Below are 23,013 nucleotides of genomic sequence, written 5' to 3'. Positions count from 1 at the left end.
TGAGTGTTCCCATCCTCAGCTGGGCTGAGCTTGCATATCTATATTCAAATTTATTTGAGTCAATTCAGGCAAGTACCTACTACTTGCCTACTCCATGTGCTGTATATGAGACCTCAGTGAATGCCATCTGGCCTAACTTTATAATGCAGAATCCTCCATTACGTAGGTGACAATCATGTTACCCTTTATTCACATGAGTTTAGCTTCCACATACTATAAAATATGAGTTTTCACATATACTCAAGAATTTTTCATGAGAAACAGATTTTAGATGTTTCAGCTATGATTGTCAGTAAAATGAGGGCCAGATGTTTTACTTAAAATTAATAAAAACAAGTATATACTGTGTATAGTATATAGAGGAAGAAAATTATAATAGGAGAGTATCCGGAATTGAATTGCTAATCAAAATTAGAGGTGGTTCTGGCTGGGTGACTTGGTTGGTTGGAGCATCATCCCATACACCAAAAGTTTGCAGGTTCAATTCCTGGGCAGGGCATATACTGTATTTTGCCATGTATCATGTGCAAAATTTTGAGGGAAAAAATAAGAATGCACATTATACATGGGTAGTACTAATTCTGTATCTATCTATCTATCTATCATGTGCAAAATTTTGAGGGAAAAAATAAGAATGCACATTATACATGGGTAGTACTAATTCTGTATCTATCTATATATGTTTTTAATTCTTTTATTTATACTTATGCATTTAAAATATAACTCTAGAAAATAATAAGATATCCATATGCAAAATAATACCCTTATAATACAAAAAAACCAAATATCTAAATATCAATCAATCAATCAATCAATAATTGAATTAAAAATGAAAATGTAAGTTTTTTTTCTGAAAGTTTGGGCCAAAAACATAGATGTACATTATACACAGCAAAATACTGTGCCTATGTTGTGGGTTCGGTCCCCAGTTGGGACACATACGGGAGGCAACTGATCAATGTTTTTTTCTCACATCGATGTTTCTCTCTTTCTCTCTCTCTTATGTGCCCTCTCTCAAATCAATAAACATATCCTCAAGTGAGAATTTTTTTAAAATGTTTACATGAAATCATGAGGGTGGGTCCTAATCCAATAGAACTGGTGTCTTTATAAAAAGAGGAAAAGGTAGCAGAGAGCTTATTCTCTCTCTCTCTTCCCCTCCATGCGGAGGAAAGGCTATGTGAGAACACATCCATAAGGCAGCTGTCTACAAGCCAAGAGGAGGGGCTTCACTAGAAACTAACCTGGTTGGTCCTTTAATCTTGGCCTTCTAGCTACCAGAATTGTGAGAAAATAAATTTCAATTTAAGCCATCTGACCTGTGATATCTTGTTATGGCAACCCAAGCAGACTAACGCAGCAACCTTCAACAGATTATTAAAATTTTTTGATCCTTAAGATTTTTTTCTTTTAATTGCAAATAAGTATGATGATACTATACTATAGGTCATAGAACTTCAGTGAAGAGATAATAAGATGATACACCTGGCAGTTAACACTGTGTCTGGCACATCATAAGTGCTCAGAAACCATTAGTTATTAGTACTATTTCACTACAAATTCAACTACTATGACCTATATCTTGTGACTGAGAGTCAAGAAAAATTTAACCAAGCCTTTTGGTCAAGATGGTAGCATAGGTAAATGCAGTACTTGCAACCTTCCACAACTACATCAAATTATAACTATACTACAGAACACCCATCATTCAGAACCACTTGAAAACTAGCTGAACAGAAATACTATAACAAAGGATGTGAAGAAGCCACCTCAAGAGTGGAGGCATGGAGATGCAGAATGGGCTGGTCCCACACCCATGTGAAGCAGATAGAATTTGAGAGAGATGTCTTGGCTGTGGAGGCTCACCCTGAGGAGCAAAGGATCTCATCCTCACACCGGGCCCCCAGCTTAGGGTCCTAGCACCAGGAAGAGAAGTCCCCATAAATTCCGCTGTAAAAATCAGCAGGGATTTTGGCTGAGTGATGCGAAGGACCTCTGAAAACCCAGACATTCCTCTGTTAGGACTCTCACATGGACTCTTACTTGGATTCACTCACTCTGAGCTCCATTGCTTGGGCAACAGTTCAAAAGTCACCAGGAACATCTGGGGAAGAACTGAAATGTCCAGCATCAGGGCAAGAGCTGAGGAGGGCAGTGTTCTCCCAGACAAAAGTGCTGGCAAAGGTCATTGTTCCTTTTATGAGCCCTCCCTCCACAGAGCTGACAGGCAGGCTCCATACATATCTGAGACTCCATTAACTTGGCCCACCCTGTTTGCCTTACTCTGGTGATTCCCTGAGGCCTCACTCCAAGCAGCTTGTGGGCCCACCCAAGCCTTTTCTAGTGGCTTTTTCATACAAAAGCCTGTCTTGACTCATGCTTAAGAGTTTACTAAAAACTCTGAAACAAGCAGCATCTGGCTTCAGCATGCCCTGTACCTCTTGCTAAGTGCCCTCAGGCCCAGCACTACCAGCAGCTCATCTTTGTTTTCAATTTTGCCTGTCCTGGGCAACTCCTGGGCACTAGTAACAGCCATCTGCAGATCACTTTGTAGCTCATGCTGGGTGGCACCAGGTAGAACACAAATAGTGAATAACCTTGGCCTGCACCTCCTGAGAAGCCCAAGAGAGTGTACTTGGTAGACAGCTTTAGACCTCCAGACCATCCTGAAGCACTATCTAACCACCTAAATGAGTGACACACTTAAGAAGCAGACTCAACAGGGATTAGAGCCCTGCTGAAGTAACTTCTGCTCCATAGGGTGGGCCCCTGAACTGCTGATCCTCCATGGTGATTACAGCCCATACTTGCTGCTGATTGGCCAGGGATAAATCCCTTTCACTGATGTCCCAACAGCAATTAAGGCTCAACTACAATGAAAGGCTGTACATGACCCACATGAGGGAGTTCACCTGGAGTGCCCAGCTTGAGTGATTGACAAGCTGTGACCCTATAGGACACATACTACATTAGGCCACTCTACCAATTCTGAGAGATGTAACAGCTCTACTTAATATGTAGAAACAAACACAGGTGGCAGTCAAAATGAGGAGATGAAGAAACATGTCCTAAATGAAAGAACAGAACAAAGCTCTGGAAAAAGAACTAAACAAAATGGGGACAGTCAGTCTACTAGATGCAGAGTTCAAAACACTGGTTATAAGCATGCTCAATGAACTTAGGCTAAGAGTAGATAAACTTAATGAGAACTTCAAAAAATAAATAGAAAAAAATAAAACAAGAAAACATAAAAAAGAACCAATATATGAAGAATATATTAACTGAAATGAATATATTACAGGGAATCAAAAGTGGAGTAGATGAAGCAGAGGATCAAATCAGAAATTTGGAAAATATGGAAGCAGAGCCCTGGCTGGTGTAGCTCAGTGGATTGAGCGTGGGCCTGCGAACCAGAGTATCGCGGTTTGATTCCCAGTCAGGGCACGTGCCTGGGTTGCAGGCCAGTTCCCAGCAGGGGATGTACGAGAGGCAACCATACATTGATGTTTCTCTCCCTCTCTCCTTCCCTTCCTCTCTAAAGCTAAATAAATAAAATCTTTAAAAAAAAGAAATAAAAGCCATAAATTAAAAAAAAAGATATGGAAGCAGAAAACACTCCATCAGAAGAGTAAAAAAGAAAAGAATCCAATAAAATAAAGATAGCATAAGGAACCTTTGGGACAAGGTCAAGCAAAACAACATTGTCATGTGAGGGTATCAGAAGAAGAGAGAGAACAGAATTTGCAAAAATAATGACGGAAAACTTCACTAATGAAGGAAATATATAATCAAGTCCACGAAAGACAGAGTCCCAAATAAGATACACCCAAAGAGGCCCACAACAAGACACATCATAATTAAAATGCCAAAGGTTAAAGACAAAGAAAGAATCTTAAAAGCATCAAGGGAAAAGCAGTTAGTTATCCTCAAGGGAGCTCCCATAAGCCTGCCAGTTGATTTCTCAAGAGAAACTTTGCAGGCCAGAATGGATTGGAAAGAAATATTCAAAGACATGAAAAGCTAGAACCTACAACCAAGATTATTCTACCCAGCAAAGCTATCATTTAGAACTGAAGGACAGATAAAGAGCTTCCCAGACAAGAAAAAAATTAAAGGAGTTCATCACCAAACCAGTATTACATGAAGTGGTAAAGGGTGTTCTTTAAGAATAAAAAGATCAAATACATGAATAATAAAATGACAAAAATACATATCTATCAACAACTAAATCTAAAAAGCAAAATAGATGAACAAGCAGAGCAGAAACGGACTGATACAGGGAACATTTTGATGGTTGCCAGATGGGAAGCGGGTTGGATAAAAAAGGTGAAGGGATTAAGAAGTACAAATTTTCTCTTTACAGAATAGTCATTGGGATGTATAGTACAATACAGCGAAGATAGTCAATGACATTGTAATCTATGTATGGTGTCAGATGGGTATGAGATTTATCAGGATGATCATTTAAAATTCTATAATGTCTAATCACTGGGTTGCACATCTGAAACTAATATTATATTGTATGTTAGCTATAATTGAGCAATAAAACATAATTTAAAGTAAAAGAAGAAAAATTCAACCATTAAGTATTCTTTGAAGTCCCATCACTCCAAGCATATATACACACAGCTTGGTTGTCCTTGTTAACTATGGAAACTCCAAATATACTGTAGTAATTATTGATAAGGCACTTTAGAGGCACATTAATCAATTAAAAAGATAATTTTCCCATGACTAGAAAGTGATTATTATTAATTAGTAATAAATTAATAAGATAACTACCACATAAAAAAGTGGAAAGAAGGTGAAGAAGCCAGTGCATGTTAATCAGGTTTTACAAAGAATGTGAAATTTACCTCATGCATAATTGCCAGCAGGATTTCCTTCATATACAGCTAACTCTGTTTCCACATGACTAACTCCACTTTTCTTGTATACTGAAGTTATTAAATTGCAGGTGGACTTTCTCTGATGGATAGCCGTATACATTAAATAGCACCATTCACTTTAATTTGTTTCTCTCTCTGCTGGTCATCTTGGAGTATGAGGTCCTCAAAGCTCATCTGGAATATCTTTGTGTATTTTTAAGAAAGATTTATTGTATGTTGAAAGCTTTTATTCTTGATATAATTTTAAGAAGCCTTCCCTCCACCTCTGTCTCTTCGCTATCTCTTTGTGGTTCACTGCGGTGCCTGTGCTCAGGCCCTTACTACCCAGCCATGCTGTGCGATTTCTGTAATTTGGGTCACTGTTGGCATTGACAGCATTCTCCACTTCTATATTCACTTCCTCCTTTTCAGCCCTGCAGTGCTGTATTATGGCACCTATCACTTCCACCTTTCCTCCAAGATGACTAAAGACCACCGAGTGTGTGCCCAGACTGCGCTCAAAGGCTTTGCAACGAGCAGTTCTGAGGCCATTTTGCTCACATGTTTTTCTTCATATCAGCAAATTAACTGTGTTCATTTTATGAACTGTGGTGTCTGCAGTTAAATCACATGACTTTTCCTTTGCAGAATTAGGTCAGTGATGCTCTTCTTCAAGCTTTTATTTTTCTTAAAATAACTCTAAAATCACTTCCATTTCCCACAGTTGCTTATTAAGTCAATTTTGTTGCCACACCAACATTTAACTTCATTTTGTCTCCTGAAGGAAGACTATAATAATATTCCTTTTGCTTATTTTAAAATTGTTATGATTCTGATCATATTTGCATTGGTGCCACCTGTTTACTGAGTCATCTTCACCATTTAATGTCTTTATATTCCCCCCAAATGTCTCTATTAAATATAAATAGAGGGATCTGTTTCACTTTTTATAACTTTGTACATTTTTAAGTTGCCCCATAGGTCTCTGGTATCTTTAAAGTGGAGCTAGGTTTATCTACTTTTCATTATTTCTCATATTTTAAATGTTGTTTGTTTCTAAGAGTATATTCCACATTCTTAGCATTTGCACTAAATATTTTATTCTTATGGACAATTCTAAGCATTTGGGTTTATACATCAATATTTTATTATATCCCAACCCATTTCACATTTCAATAAGTGCATTTACATTCTCCATTTGGCATTACCTACCTTAATAAATCCAGAATAGTGCAATACTATTGAACAAATTTTCTTTTTTATATTTCTTTTGGGAAATATAAACTTTTGCAAATATCATCTTCCCCATCTTCATATCTTCAATCATGTATTTCCTGGAAAAAAAGATCACATTTCAACCATACTCATCATGAAGAGTAAAAAAACCAGAAACCCACAAACTCACAAACTTTTTGTGGCTCTTTCTTTGAAGAAACTTTTTATGGAAAAGAAACTTTAATTCTTCTTATTCTTATGTATTAATGAAAGGATTTGCAGCCCACTCAAGAGAAAGATATGTTGAAGAAACTTTTCCGCACTGAATTTCTCATTAAATTAAAGAATAACTGCAGTGAATTCACTCAGTCTCCCAGTGGGAAGAGTAATGCTCCATCTGATTGGTGAGACTGGGAACTGGGGAGAGTTTGACACCCACTGAGCCCTGGTGGTCAGGGGTTGTGGCCACACTGCAGTTCAGGGCCTCATATGACTCTCTCACCACTTTGGACTTGCAGGCTTTCAACTCCCATGCTGCTGCTGCTGCTGCTTTACCTTTCTCCGTGTGAAGGGCACCAAAGGGGAGAACTCTCCCAGTGTGTGGAAACATGCTGTCCTCTAGCTTCTCCGATGGGCCTGAGTATTTCCGGGAGATATGGGACCCAAGGCCTAGTTTTGCTCGAGGCCATAGGAGACTCCACTGGGTCCTCCAGCCACATTAATATGACTGAGCTGATTAAAGCTTGTGAATTGGCTAGTTACCTCATTTGTTGGTGAGCGCATGCTATTAGCCAGAATTGTAGACTGGAAGAGGGCACATTGTGTGTGCGTTTGTGTGTGTGTATGTGATTTGCATCTAGTCTAAATTTAAAAAATAATTTTAGACTTACAGAAGAGTTGCAGAGATAGTGTAAAGAATTCCCATGTATTTTCACCTAGCATCTCTTGATAATATGTTATCATAACTGTGATACATCTATCAAAACTAAGAAACTAACATTGGTACAATACTATATAATATTAACTAAACTTCAGACTTAATTCTACTAATCTCCTTGTTCTTTTATAATATCCAATCCAGAATCCAACATTGCATTTGTTATCATGTCTTCTTAGTTGTCTCTGACCTATAATGGTTCCTCTGTCCTTGTCTTTCATGACTTTGACATTTTTGAAGAGTACTGTTTAGGAGTTTTGTAGAATGACCTTCATTTTGGGTTTGTCTAATATATGCTCATGTCTTATAATTGGAGATGTTAACCTTGATCACTTGGTTACCAAGATAGTGCCTGCCATGTTCTTCACTGTGAAGTTACTTTTCCCCCTCTATAAATATAATTTTATAAATATTTGGAAGGTATTAATTCAATGCTATGAAAATGTCCTTTTTCTTCAGATACGTTCTCACCTTTTAGCATTCATTGGTTGATCATGCATATAGCAATTATTACTGCGGTGTTTTAATTGTTTTCTGTTTTCCTCATTTATTCTGCATTTATTACTTGAAATTCTTCCATAAGGTACAGTTTTCCCTTCTCTCCATTAATTTAGATATTTAATTTTTTATTTATATCTATAGACAGTCATGGATATTTATATTATTTTTTAATTATAATCCCATTCAATCATCATTTGGCCACTGGGAGCTACTTCAGTTGACTCTTGTGTCCTTTTGATAAACTATTAACTTTTTTAAAGTAAAGTATTTTCATTTAGATTAATTTTAGATTTACAGAGAACCTACAGAGATATTACAAAGAGTTCTTATACATAATACCTTTCACCCTATTTCTCCCACTGTTAGCATTTTACATGACATTACATGGTACATTTGTCAAAACTAAAAGTCTAATATTGGTAGATTAGTATTAATCAGCTCCAGATTTTATTTGGATCTCACAGATTTTTCCATTAATGTTCTGTTTCTATTTCAGGGTCCAGTCTAGTGAACCATATGGCAATAGCTGTCATGTCTTTGAGCTTGCTGGTCTGTGAAAATTTCTTAGTTTTTGTTTTTTTTTATGAACTTGACAGTCTTAGGGTCAAGTACTGATCAGGTATCCTGCAGAATGTCCCCCATCCTGAGTTTGTCTGATGTTTTCTTAGTGATTAGAATGGAATTATGAGTTTTGGAAAGAATACTGAGGTAGTCAAGTGCCTGCTTGTCACACACATTACATCAGAGCGTACATGATTTCCACATGAAGTCACTAAATAAAATTAACCTTCACCACTTGGCTAAGGTGGTGTTTTCCAAGTTTCTCCTACTCTAATCTGTGGAAGCAAGTCACTAAGTACAGCCTGCCCTCGGGGAAGGGGGACTGGGAATTAAAGTCATCCTCTTGGAGGGAGAGGGGGATCTACATGCATTATTTCAAATTCTTCTACAAGAAATATTTGTTTCTTCTCTCCAACCAGCCTCTGTTTTTACGATGAGAATATATCCAGTTTCTCTTCTCTGAGAGTCCTTAAGCCACATAGGCAGGTTTTTGTGTTATTTGCGTTATTTTCTTCCTGTTGATTGTCCTTACTCCACATCTGTTTTTCATTAGCATTTCTAAGCTTCCTTCAAACTCCATTTCCTTCCCTTTTGGCTCATCTCTTTCATTGTTCTCAGGCCCTAATTGAATGCCTAGGCTCTCATCCATTTAGTAGGCTGTCTCCATCATCACTGGGGCTGCTCTCTGTTTTCTCTTTACCACCACAATTTATATAGATACTTCCCTGCATCTTTGTTCCTAATCCTGAATGTTGGGAACTGCTCTGCCTGGTTTCAGGAGTTGTAATCCCCCCCCCCCTCCCCATGGCTAAGGCTGAGTGAGCAACTTCCCAGCTGTGAGCCACTGAGGAGACAAAGCTTGTCTCTGGCAGCAACACTGCTTCTGCTTCATCCCCTGCCCCCAACACTTGGTCAGTTAGTCAGAGGCAGGTACAACCCCTCAGAAGAGGGGCAACCTAAGCCAGACACAATCACTTGGGAGGCCCTCAAGGAAAAACTTGGGGGTCTTCAACAAGGAGGGAGTGATGGGCCTTCACCTTCCAGCTATTCTGACATAGCCTGAGTCCCCATTTCTGTCTGGAAGAAGCACTTCCTGGCTCTAATCCACTTAAGCCTAAAAACCTATGACTGGGAAAGTGGTGTAGCTCTCTGCTGGCTAGAGTGGGTGATCGGGTGTAAGAAAGAGTTCCTAAAAGTCCTGTGAAGCCTGCTTTGCTAAGAGTGGTTTTATTCATATGATAAGGCTCCAAGCAGGAAATAAGTATGTCTCCCAAGTTTTTGTAACCCCCTTACCTGACAGGCACTGACTCAGTCTAAGCCCTCAGATTTCTTTGAAATGTTATGTATTTTTGAAATGTTATCTACTATTTGATCCTTGCTGCCTGACATTGATTGATGAGCTTTACCTGTATTCCTATGTGTTCTGAACCTAATAAAAGCCATTGAAGAAGAGGTTCTTGGTCTTCCTCCTCTGAGAGATTGACCATGTCTTCTCCCCAAGCAGATCATGTCTTGGTAGTTTCACTTTCATCCGTGGCAGATGGGGGGGACTTGCTGGCAAAGTTGCCCCCACACCTGAACATTTTTGTCCCAGACATATTAGTTAGAAGTGACTAAGCTGACCCAGAATTGGCCCACTAGTTTTTTTTTTTCCCCTCAGTTTCTTGCCCTTTCCCCAGACTCTACCATCTGGAAATCAATATATTTATTTTCTCCTCCTTCCTCTCTTATTGTGCTCCAAAGAGTCTCCTTGAAGTCTTGTGAGTGGATGTTACCTGTTCAGTTGCTGGACATCCCCTTTAGTCATGATGGTCTGGCCCTTGTGTAGTTCTGCCTGTTTTCCTCTTAGCTGACTGTGTTTCAGGTATGGTTCCTTTTCAACCTATAGTTTATACACAATTTACATTGTGTAATAGTGTTGTTCTTGTCCCCCATACTGCAAAACAAATAAAAATACTTACAATAATCCTTCTAGTAAAAGTTATAATTTATTGAACACCCAGATTGTGCCAAGCACCATACTGTCTACTAAACATTCTTAGACTTACTGAATTCTCACAAGACATTGTTCTCATATCTATTTTATAATAGGAAAGTAAGACTCGAAAGGTTAACTAACTTGTCAGGTTCACACAGTTAATTCTAAAAGTTCAAAGTCATTTTTTCCTTGCTATGTAATTCTGAGTTCTTCAGTCACTATTCAGATTAATCTTTAGCTAACTCTATAGCACATCTTGGCTCTCTGAATAGCATTTAAATTTCCATCATGTTTAAATGAAAACACCCTAGTCTGTGGGTAAAGTTATTCTTCTCTTGCTATAAAATTTGAAGCTTTCCTTAAAACAATGACCTTGAACAGTAACAAATGATAGGTTGTATAATAGAGTTCTCTTAACAACTCTTTGCAGTAGGTATAGTACTGTCTCCATTATATATATAAAAAATTAAATTTTAAAAGAATTTTAGTAATCTGCTCAATCCAATTACACAAACAAGTGAGTGGCCAAACTGGAATTTGTACTCAGGTTGTCTAGCTTGGAGCCCATGCTATTAACTAAGGCACTATATGAATTGTGTCCAGAAAGTACCCAGCTACATAATATGAAAAATAGAGACATTTGTTGAAGAAGATATAAAATATAAGAAATACTGTACATAGGACAGTGATGCTTTATTCCCCTTCAAAGTAAGCATCTTGGGACCTCACACAGTTGTCCCATTCACCATTTACTGAACCATCATATTTTCCTGAATTTCATCTATGGTCTGAAATCTCTTCTCTTTCAAAGGTGATTTTAGTTTTGGGAAAAGCCAGACATCACAGCACCAAAACTGAGTGGTAGGGGAGCTAAGTTACCTGGGTGATGTGATGTCTTGCCAAAAAACTGCTTGAAAGGGTGTTGTGTTGTGGTGGTTAAGCTGCCAATCACCAGTTGACCATAGTTGTGGCCTCCTGAATCATCCAAATAATTTCTGTGGAGGAATGTTCAAGCTTAATGCAAAATTTGACGTAGATTCATTATTCTACTTGCTCAGTCATTTTGAATGTGACAGCCACACTGCACACATGCTACTCAACAGTGTCTACTGCCCCTCTGACTAGTACAGTGAAGTCATCATTGTGCGTACACACATGTACACACAATCCACTCTCCTTGGCTGCCAAGTTACACCAGTGTTGCGCAAACCATTCTCATTATATTAACAACAGTTGGTCTTTTTTCAGGGAGACCTAGTATATTGCAATGTTTCTAGAGGCTAACCCTAGTTATGATTACATTGCTTCCTTTTAGTTACCTGTGCATATTTTATGTCTTCTTACCCTTTCATCTTTAGTCTTAACTAAGAATTGTCATGTGGGAAATAAAATTTTGAGTGGGTCTCCAAGGTTAAATGAAGCATTTCATTTAGAAAGCATCATTTAACATATTCTCAGACTATCATATCATATTTCCAGACCATTGAGGACAGTTAGTCATAATGGAATATTAAAAATTTAAACAGATATTAGTCACAAAAGAAAAGAGATTTTAGCAACCCTGCTTTGATTTACAGATTTTGGTAATAGAAAGAAGATAACCATATCTCCATCTGTAGAAGAAGATAATCTTCTACAGATTCATTTCTTAATGACATATTCTTACAAAATTCCAAGTACAGTTTTAGTAACTTACAAAATGCTCTTCCTGATTAAACATTTTGAAATTTTATTGCCGCTAGTTTTAAGGTGGTGTTCAAAGGCTTCCGTTTGCTTGGAATATCACTGTGTACAGCATTAGGTATAATAAGTGAACCAGGAATTAAGACTTGAAAATCTTTGCAGTTACAGAGGCATTTGTTATTAGGAAATTGATTGTAATGAGATTTAACCTAGTATAACTAACAAGTTTGGTTTTCTAAGTGAAACAGAACTTGTCAATTATTTAGCAATTTCAGTTGCAGGGAAAGCCATCTATGTAAAAAACAAACCCACTAGGTTCCCTGAAAGCACAGCAAATTAGATAATTTGAAAAAATAAAAAGCTGCAAAAGGTGAGTGGAATATGGTTTCCAACAGTTTGCTGTTGAATTGCTACATTTATGGTATCGAATAGAAACATGGGATAATGAAAAATTAACTGAAAAAAATAATGTGTGGTCAATATGTCACTCTCCAGAATTCTTCAGAAAGATCATTCCTGCATCACAGAAACGAGGCCCTCAGACTTCTCACCTGGCCTTCAGGTCTTATCTCTCCCACTGCCATGAAATGCGCAAGTATCTCTAACTCAGGCTCTTTTCTTCGAGTCCCTTGATTCTAGAGTATTTCCATTCAAATATCCTTCCATGATTTTAAATGATTACATCTGAAAATAGATCTTTCAGGCTATCCTTCCCAGTGACTCCATTACTGTTAATGACCTCATTATTATCAATAGCAGTCAAGTATCACATAGGATGCAAAAAAATTTAGGTTGTTATTTTCAATTAATGATTACATATACACAATATAAAGTCCAAGGAGTACAAAACGTTATATGGTCCAGAAAAACTCTAGACCGTATGACTTCCCAATGACTTCATTACTGTTAATGACCTCATTATTATTAATAGCAGTCAAGTATCACATAGGATGCAAAAAATTTTGGGTTGTTATGTTTGATTAATGATTACATATACATGGTATAAAGTGCAAGGAGTACAAAACATTATATGGTCCAGAAAAACTCTAGTTCCCACCTGGGCCCCCTGGGCCCATTTCCCTTCAGAAGGAAGCACTGTTGTCAGATTCCTGTGTGTGCCTCCACTCTTTCCCACAAGTGATAGCATTTTAAACACAGTGCTGTGCAGCTCCTTTAAAAAAAACAACATTTACTGAGGCATACTTTGCACACTAAGTAACTCATCCATTTTCAGGTGAACATCTAATGATTATTAGAAGTTTACAGAGTCATGCAACCACTGCCACAGTCCAATTTTTAGAACATTTACATCACCCTAGAAAGATTTCTGGTGACCATTTGCAATCATTCCCTGTTCCCACTTCTAGCGCCACAAAACCACTAATCCACTTACTGTCTCTATAGATTGGTCTTTTAGGAATATATTATATAAGTGCAATCATATAATGTGTGATTTTATAACTGGCTTCTTTCATTTAGCCAAGTGTTTTTAAGATTTGTACACATTGTAGCATATAACAATATTTATTTTTATTGCTGAGTGGTAGTTGATTGTATAAATGTAAGGTATGTGGTTTATCTGTTATTCAGTTGATGGCCATTTGGTTTACTTCACTTTTGAGCTATTATAAATACTGTTGCTCTGGATGAATATTCACACACGTCTTCGTTTGGACATTTTTCATTTCTCTTGGGTAGATATAAAGGAGTGGAATTTCTGGGTTGTATGGCAAATTTATGTATAACATTTTATGTAACTGCCAAGCTGTTTCCAATATAACTTTTCATTTCTAATATCAAGGAAAGGGCTTACTCAACTGGCATGGACTGCTCAAAACCTGCCCATTCCCAAGAAAGATCTGTCATTAGGATTAATCCCTGACTTGTTCTTGGGAGATGAATTCTGAGTTCTTGGAATATTCTGCCTGATAAGTGTGTTTTTGTATGCCTACTACCTTGGGCCATCAATCTAATCACACAGGTTATGCTAACAGTGTGATTTACAGAAAACATCTGTTTTTGCATTGTGGGACTGAAGTCTGTGTGGCTGAGGTCAGTGTGACAGATGTGGCAAGCCAACAGAACTTATGATCTGCAAAATCCCTGGACACCAAGGCTCAGATGAGTTTCCCTGATTGCTATATGTTTTCCATATGTTTTCACATGTCATTGCTGAAAGAATTGTGTGTGTCCGTGTGACTCCACTGGGAGAGGACACCTAGAAGTTGGCACTTTCTCGTGGACTTACCTATTTGCTCATGGACTTACCTATTTGCTTTTCCTTTTGCTGATTTTAATCTGTATTCTTTCCTGTAATAAACAATGATCATGAGTATAACAGCCTTTCTTAGTCTTGTGGATTCTTCTACTGAATCATCAAGGCTGATGGTGGGCTTGGGGAACCATGATATGCAAATCTTTTCTATTTTTTTCTGTTTCATTGTTCATCTTGTTGTTATTTTATAAGATACTCATAAGCAATAAAGAAACAGTTCCTGTCTGTGATATAAATGTTTGTAAAATAAAGTATTTTTTCTAATTTATTTTTTGTTTTTGACTTTGTGGTGTTTTATTAACTATAGAAATTTTTACTTTTGTTGAATCTATTTTTTTATTTTTGTGTCTTCCTACCTGTGTATCGTACGTAGAAAGGTCTTTCTTAGACTCATTTTATAAAAATTCTTTTTACATTTTCTTTGAGATTTAAAAAATTTAGATCTTTGATTTTTAAAGAATCTGTTTTCATTATAAGGAGTGAGGTAATAATCAAAATTGTTTTTAATAGGACCTGCCATTATTTCAACATCACTTATTGACTAATTAATATTTTATCTACTAATGTAAAATGTCTCCTTTTACATATATTAGTTTTTAAAATATACTGTGGCCTATTTGGGGAATTCATTTTGTTCCATTGATCTGTTGTGACTAGTCATGCCAAAATTTGATATTTACTTATTTCTTATTGGTAGAAAAAAAGAGGAAAGGAGTGGGAGAGAGAGAGAAAGGGGGTTGTCATTCTACTTATCTATGCATTCACTAGTTGATTCTTGCATTTGCTCTGACTGGGGATCAAACCCACAACCTTGGCATGTCATGATGCTGCTCTAACAAACTGAACTACCCAGCTAGGGCCATGCGAAACTCTTTTAATATTTCACCTTATAATAAGCTTTAGTATTTCATAAGGCTAATTTCTCCCTATCTTCATCTATTATTTTTCTTTTTCAAAATTTCCTGTTTTTTCGCCCTGGCTGGTGTAGCTCAGTGGATTGAGCGCGGGCCTGTGAACCACATGATTGTGGTTCAATTCCCAGTCAGGGCACATGCCTGGGTTGCAGGCCAGTTCCCAGCAGGGGACTCATGAGAGGCAACCACACATTGATATTTCTCTCCTTCTCTCCTTCCCTTCCTCTCCAAAGATAAATAAATAAAATATTTAAAAAAGAGATTAAAAATTTTCCTGTTTTTTCTTGCTTTTAAAGTGTTTTTCTTTTTTATTTTCAGATGAATATTTTAATTAAATTATACACAAATCAAAGTTGTATATGGACATATGCACCATTTATAAATATGTAAACATGTACAAAGGCTAGAAAAATACAAAGAAAAAATATGTGCTAAGGGTTCTGGGGTTATATGCTTTTTTCATTTTTTTTAAAGATTTTATTTATTTATCTTTAGAGGGGAAAAGAAGAGAGGGAGAGAAATATCAATGTATGGTTGCCTCTCATGCATTCCCTGCTGGGAACTGGCCTGCAACACAGGCATGTGTCCTGACTGGGAATCAAACCGTGATCCTTTGGTTTGCAGGCCGCGCTCAATCCACTGACCTACACCAGCTAGGGCCCTAAAATGTTTTTCTTTAATTTTGCTAACTTTTGCTTACATAGCTCTAAAACATACCTTATTGGCATTATGATTGAAATTGTATTAAATTTATGAATTCATCCCCAAAATATTGAATTTTCCCACTTCAATACATGATATCTTCTATGTGCAAATCTTTTTTGCCTTTCAGAGTTCTTAAAATTATATTTCATATAACATTTGACATTTTTTTATTGTTATTCTTTATTGTTACAGTTGTCATGATTTTCCCTATTTGCTCTTCCCTGCCCATTCCAGCCCCACTCCCACAATCAACTCCTACCCTGTTGTCCATGTCCATGGGTAATTTATACCTGTTGGTTTATTAGATTCTTCCCCCTCTTTCTCCCCTTATCTCTTTCCCTCCTCCCTTCTGGTCACTGTCAGTTGTTCCTTATTTCCATGCCTCTGGTTCTATTTTGCTTGCTTGTTTGTTTTGTTCATTAGATTCCCCATATGAGAGCATATAATCTCACCTATAAGTCTTTTCAGTCTTCCACTGACTTGCTTATTTAACTTAGCATAATATGGTCTAGTTCCATCCATGCTGTAGCAAAAGGTAGGAGTTCCTTCTTTCTTTCTGCTAAGTAGTGTTCCATTGTATAAATGTACCACAGTGTTTTGATCCACTCATTTACTGACGGACACTTAGGCTGTTTCCAGCACCTGGCTATTGTAAATAATGCTGCTATGACCATTGAGGTGCTTAGGTTCTTTTGAATTGGTGTTTCATAATTCTTAGGACCTAATCCTAGCTGTGGAATTGCTGGATCAGTTCCAATGAAAAGACAGTTCCATTTTTAGTTTTTTGAGGAAATTCCATACTGTTTTCCATAGTGGCTATAACTCTCTGCCTACTCACCAACAATGAACTAGGGTTCCATTTTCTCCACATCCTTGCCAACACTTGTTGTTTGTTAAATTGTTAATGATGGCCATACTGACCAGTGTGAAGTGGTATCTCATTGTGGTTTTAATTTGCATCTCTCTGATGGCTAGTGATGTTGAGCATCCTTTCATATGTCTCTTAGGGCTCTGTATGTCCTCCCCAGAGAAGTGTTTGTTCAGGTCCTTTCCCCATTTTTTAATTGGATTGTTTGTCTTCCTGGAATGGAGTCATGAGAGTTCTTTATGTATTTTGGAGATCAAAGCCTTGTCCGAGGCATCATGGCAAATATTTTTTCTCATACAGTTGTTTCCCTTCACCTTTTGCTGATGTTTTCTTTAGTGGTACAGAAGCTTCTTAATTTGATGTAGTCCCATTTATATATTTTTTCCTTTATATCCCTTGCCCTATGGGACATATCAATGAAAATGTTCCTGAGATACCTTTAATTTTCCTGTGTATGTTCTCCTTTAGGAATTTTATCGTGTCATGGATTATATTCAAGTCTTTTATCCATCTTGAGTTTATTTTGATGTATGGTATAAGTTGGTGGTCAAGTTTCATTTTTCACATAGCTGTCCAGATTTTGCACCACCATTTGTTGAGAGGCTATTTTTACTCCATTTTATGCAACTGCCCTCTTTGTCAAATATTAATTGACCATTGAGACATGGATTTATTTCTTAGCCCTCTATGCTGTTCCATGAATCTATGTGTCTGTTCTTATGCTAGTACCAGACTGTTTTGATTACAGTAGCCTTGTAATATTGTTTAATATCACATATTGTGATCCCTCCTTCTTTATTCTTCTTTCTCAATATTGTTGAGGCTAAATGGGGTTGTTTTTGGTTCATATATATTTTTGAAATATTTGTTCTATATCTGTGAAATATGACATTGTTACTTTAATAGGTATTGCACTGAATCTATAAATTGCTTTCGGTAGAATAGACATTTTAATGATGTTAATTCTTCCAATTCATGAACACAGTATATGCTTCCATTTATTTGTGTCTTTCTTAATTTCTTTCTTCAGTGTTCTGCTCTTTTCTGAGGCCAGGCCTTTTACTTCCTTGGTTAAGTTTATTCCTAGGCACTTTATTTTTTTGTTGCTATAGTAAGTGGGATTTTTTTCCTAATTTATTTCTGGTATTTTATTATTGGTGTACAAAAACTCCTTCAATTTCTGAATATTGACTTTGTTTCTACTTTATAAAATATCTATTTTATTTTACCCAATTCATTAATTAGGTTGAGTAGTTTTTGGTGGAGCCTATACAGTTTTCTATGTATACTATTATGTCATCTGCAAACAATGACAGTTTCACTTCCTCCTTTTCAATTTGGATGTCTTTTATTTCTTTTTATTGTCCGTTCTCTGTGGCTAGAAATTCCAATACTATGTTGAGCAAAAGTGGTGAAAATGTACACCCTTGTCTTGTTCTTGATTTAGGGTGAAAAGTTTTAGTTTTTGCCCATTGGGTATGATGTTGGCCATAGGTTTCTTGTATATGGCCTTTGTTATGTTGAGGTATGCTCCCTCTACTCACACTTTGATGAGGGGTTTATCATAAATGGGTGCTGTACTTTATCAAATGGTGTTTCAGCATCTATTTACATGATCATGTGGGTTTTGTTTTTCATTTCCTTTGTGTAGTGGATTTTGATTATTGATTCATGAATATATGAATATTGTACCATCCTTTCATCCCCAGGATGAATCCCACTTGATCACAGTGTATGATATTTTTGATGTATTGCTGAATATGGTTTGCCAATATTTTGTTGAGGATTTTAGCATCTTGTTCACCAGCAATATTGGCTTGTAATTTTCTTTCTTTGTTGTGTCTTTACCTGGTTTTGGAATTAGGATGATTCCAGCCTCATAAAAAGCATGTAGGAGTCTTCCCTCTCCTTTAGTTTTCTTGGAATAGTTTGAGAAGGACAGGAGTTAGCGCTTACCTACATGTTTGGTAAAATTTGCCTGTGAAACCAACCATTTCCAGGGCTTTTGTATGTCATAAGTTTTTTTTTTATTACTGCTTCAATTTCACTAGTTGTTATCTCTCTATTCAGGCTTTTTGCTTCTTCTTGACTCAGTTTTAGGATATTACATTTCTAGAAATTTATCCATTTTCCCAGGTTGTCAAATTTTTTGGCATATAGTTGTTCGTAATAATTTCTTACAATCCTTTGTTTATCTGTGGCATTAGTTGTGATTTCTCTTCTTTCATTTGATTTTATTTATGTGGGTCCCCTCTCTTTTTTGTTGATGAGTCTGCTTAAAGGCATTTTGATTTTGTTTATCTTTTCAAAGAACCAGCTCCTGGATTTATTGATCCTTTGAATTGCTCTTTCAGTCTCTGTGTCATTTAAGTCTGCTCTGATCTTGATTATTTTCTTCATTCCACTTGCTCTGGGCTTTGTTTGTTGTTGTTTCTCTAGTTCTTATAGATGTAAGGTTAGGTTGTTTATTTGAAATTTTTTTATCTTTTATTTAGGCAGGCCTGTATTGCTATGAATTTCCCTCTCAGGACTGCCTTTGTGTGTCCCATAGGTTTGGGGCTGTTGTTTATTTTCATTTGTTTCCAGAAAGTTTTTTATTTCTTTCTTGATCTCATTGTTAACCCATTCATTATTTAATAGCTTGTTTTACCAGTCTTTATGAATTTGAATGTTTTGAGGATTTTTTCCTTGATATTGTTTTCTAGTTTCAGGCCCTCGTGGTCTGAGATGTTTGATATAATTTCAATTTTCTTGAATTTGTTGAGGCTTGTTTTGTGTCTCACTGCGTGGTCTATCATCAGAAATGTTCCATATGCATTTGAAAAGAATTTATATTTTGTTTCTTTGAGGTGAAAAGTTCTGTATATATCAATTGAGTCCACTTGAGCTAGAGTATTGTTCAATTCTACAATATCCTTGTTAATTGTCTGTTTGGAAGATCCATCTATTGTTGACAGTGGAGCATTAAAATCCTCCACTCTGAACGTGTTGCTGCTCATATCTTTCTTGAAGTCCTCCAAAATTTCCTTAGTTTGGTACTCCTGTGTTGGTTGCATATATGTTTACAATGGTTATAACTTCTTGATGGATTAATTCCTTAAGTATTGGCCTCTTTTTATGGCCTTTGTTTTGATATCTATATTGTCATATGTTAAGTATTGCTACCCCAGCATTTTTTTTCATGTTCGTTTGCTTGGAATATTTTTTCCAAGTACACATCTGACACCATACATAGTTATTACCATATTATTGACTATGCTATACTTGCTGTTTCTTCTGCCTGCAATGTTCCTTTTCCAGACAACTTCATACTTCTTTTTTCAACATCCTCAGGTTGCTGTTTTTGCGGGAACTCTATTTAAATTTGCAACCCAACCCCTGTGGAAAGCAGTGTGGCGATACCTCAAAAAAAATGAATCTGCCTTTTGACCCAGTGATCCTACTTCTGGAAATATGTCCAAAAGAACCCAAAACATTAATTCTAAAGAACATAAGCATCCCTATGTTTATTGCAGCATTATTTACAATAACAAAGATATAGAAACAGCCCAAATATCCTTCAGTAGATCAATGGATAAAATAGCTATGGGACATTTACAAAATGGAATAATACTCTACCATAAAAAAGGAAAATTTTACCTTTTGCAACTGGTATGGATAGACCTATAGAAAATTATGCTAATGAAATAAGCCAGTCAGAGGAAGACAAATACCATATGATTTCACTCATAAGTGGAATCTAATGAGCAAACTGAACTAACAAGCAAGACAGAAACAGACTCATAGATGGAGAACAGATGACAGCTAGTGGGGAAGGGGAAGGTACCATATTCTAGACCTTGAAGATGTTTCTATTCCTCAGCCCTGTTGTATAACCACAATATTTTTGATACCCCTGAAATGTCAAAGTTCATTTTCCAGATGTCTCAGAGGTCTAGAACAGCTTTTTCCTTGTGGTAGAATAGCTTATATCTAGTTATTTAACTGCCCTCTCAAAAAAAGGAACAAAACAGAAAATGAGCATTATAAGTTATATTAAAATGTAATTTTTAGAGTATAAAACAACAAGGAATATAATTGCAACCCAATTAAGTAGTAGGAAATTCATTCTAATGACTGCATTTATAGAAGGTACCAGCAATCCTTCGAAAATATACTGCATGCTAAATCATTTGGTAGTGGAAACTACCAGAATAATAAATTCCCTTTAAGTGCACTGAATATAAAAACAAATAAACAAAAATAACAAAAAGGATGCAGCAATCAAACAAAGCCTATCTTCTTTGTAATGAACCACATAATTATCAAAAAAGCCTAATGTTAGTGAAGATGTTAGTGAACAGAAATCTAACTAAAATATTGATGGTTTGTTGAAATCTAGTTAAGTTTTGCTAAAACAATAATCTGATGGAGAGCAAGCAGAAACATAAAAGAATAAAATTTCCTACCTCCCAGAAGGGAATACAGAACATGCTGACAGTGGGTGAGGAGGTGATTTGCTTGGGCGAGATACAAAAGCAACAAACAACAATAATTGAGACACCCAGCTAGCCTTCCTGTTGTTGAATGCCAATTCCATCTAGTCTAGTTAAAGGAGGAATGACAATGTGAAAGCAATTTGAAACCAGTCATCCATCTCCTCTGCTGTAGTAAAATGCATGGTATTTATAATAAAGGCAAATCTGAGTCATTTACGTTCATACTGAAGAACATTTTCTCAAAATGCTTTCATTTAATAGTTTCATCTCCTAAAAAAGTTAAACAAATAATTAAATGAGCGAGCAGGAAAGCTATTAATAGGTAGCTAACCATTTAGGTGCTTATTTCAGCATTTGTACAGAAATGTCCTTAGCCTGCCTAATAATGTGGCCTTTGAGCTGGATGCCTGCAAGTAGTGGTGAGAATGTATGAATGAAAGCTGTCATTAAAACCTTCCTAAATATATAATTCTTTTTAAAAGTACATTTATCATTATGTCAGCAATCTTTTGGGTCAACCAAGTGATCCTCTTGTGTGTAATGTGATTTAGAATGTTAGATATTTTCATAAAGACTTGCAGTGAAAATGGGCACATCTGAAAAGATGGGACACTCTTACTCATTCTTCCAACAAAGACAAGAGAGATGTGCAGAAAAATGACAGCACTGTGATTATTTAGGCCTCCTCCTATGACAGTGTGACAAAGAACTCCCTTCAAACTCATTTCCTAATCCTTGCACTGGAATCCGCTCTTAAAATGAAAGCATTTTCATTAAGAGGGCAGGAGTGCAGGTTGGTCTTCATTATTAAGAGATCAAGAAGACAGTTATGAGCTGGAGGAGACTGAGAGAAAGACAGCTGGAGGATGGGTGCTATAGACCCTTTGGGTTTTTACCTGTAAAGAACTCTGAGGAGCCTTCTGTGTGCAAGAAACTTAAGGAATGCAGAGGGGGGGGTTGAAAAGTATTACTCTAGCTTTTGAATTGTATCTTTCATAATTTCTGGTGAAAAATGAAATGCTTTTAAAATTACCTTTGGCTGTTAAATTGAGGCTCTTTCAACATAACTCCACCCAGAACTGAGGCAACTGAAGGATTTACTTGGGTAATTCTTTGTCATGTAACCACCACCTGGAGCCAAGGATCTGGAGCTACTTCCAAAAATTAAAAAAAATCTGTAAACCTTTTGATTTGTTTAATAAACTCATGTAGATAAAATGATAACATTAAAAAAACACTGACATTGCCACATAAATAGCAGGAAGAAATATTTGAAATATTACCCTTTCTTTTAAGGAATGATTCAATGATATGAGTTGAAAAACAAATAATATTTTGTCTGTAATAGTCTTAACATATTATGAAGGTATATAATTCTTTGCTTTAAGTCTCTCTAAGCTGCATTTATGCAAGAGCATCTTCCAGATTAAAAGAACTGAATGTTCAGGTTTATTTTTACCATTGTTTAGGAATGGCCATGTGTGGTTTCATCATGTTAATGTCTTTAAATTTATTCAGAAACTGAATTTAAAGATATTTTAGAAACACACAGAGATCTTATACATTTTGTGCTTTCTCAATGGAACCATGGCAATCTAATTTTCACCCATCTATGGCAGTGACCATGAGTTCCATTTTCCTCTTCTCAGACATTTTATTTTTATTTCATAGTCATTTATGATGTAAAGCAAATTCCTTAGGTATCTGATCTATTTCTGGATTATTCTTATTTTATATCTTCTTAAGTGGATGGTGACAATACAGCTATCTTACAAAATAAATCATGTAAATGAATCTATCACAGTTAAAGTACCATCTCCTTTTAACAGGGGAGAAGTACCTCATGTTAAAAGGCATCAATATTTAGCTAAGAGTTGCTTGTACTAAAAGAGATTTAACTATTTGGATAGAGGAATGAAAAACAAGCTGCAATGACTCCTGATACCCGCTGCCCAGAGCTGGGCCAAATTTCATGGGTAGGAGCACAGTCCTCCACAAGACTACTCTTATTGCAGATGTCAACCACAAGT

This window comes from Artibeus jamaicensis, unplaced genomic scaffold (genome assembly GCF_021234435.1).
Source record: "Artibeus jamaicensis isolate MK-2021 breed Jamaican fruit bat unplaced genomic scaffold, CSHL_Jam_final contig_760, whole genome shotgun sequence".
Classification (NCBI taxonomy): domain Eukaryota; kingdom Metazoa; phylum Chordata; class Mammalia; order Chiroptera; family Phyllostomidae; genus Artibeus; species Artibeus jamaicensis.
This window is presented reverse-complemented; position numbering follows the sequence as displayed.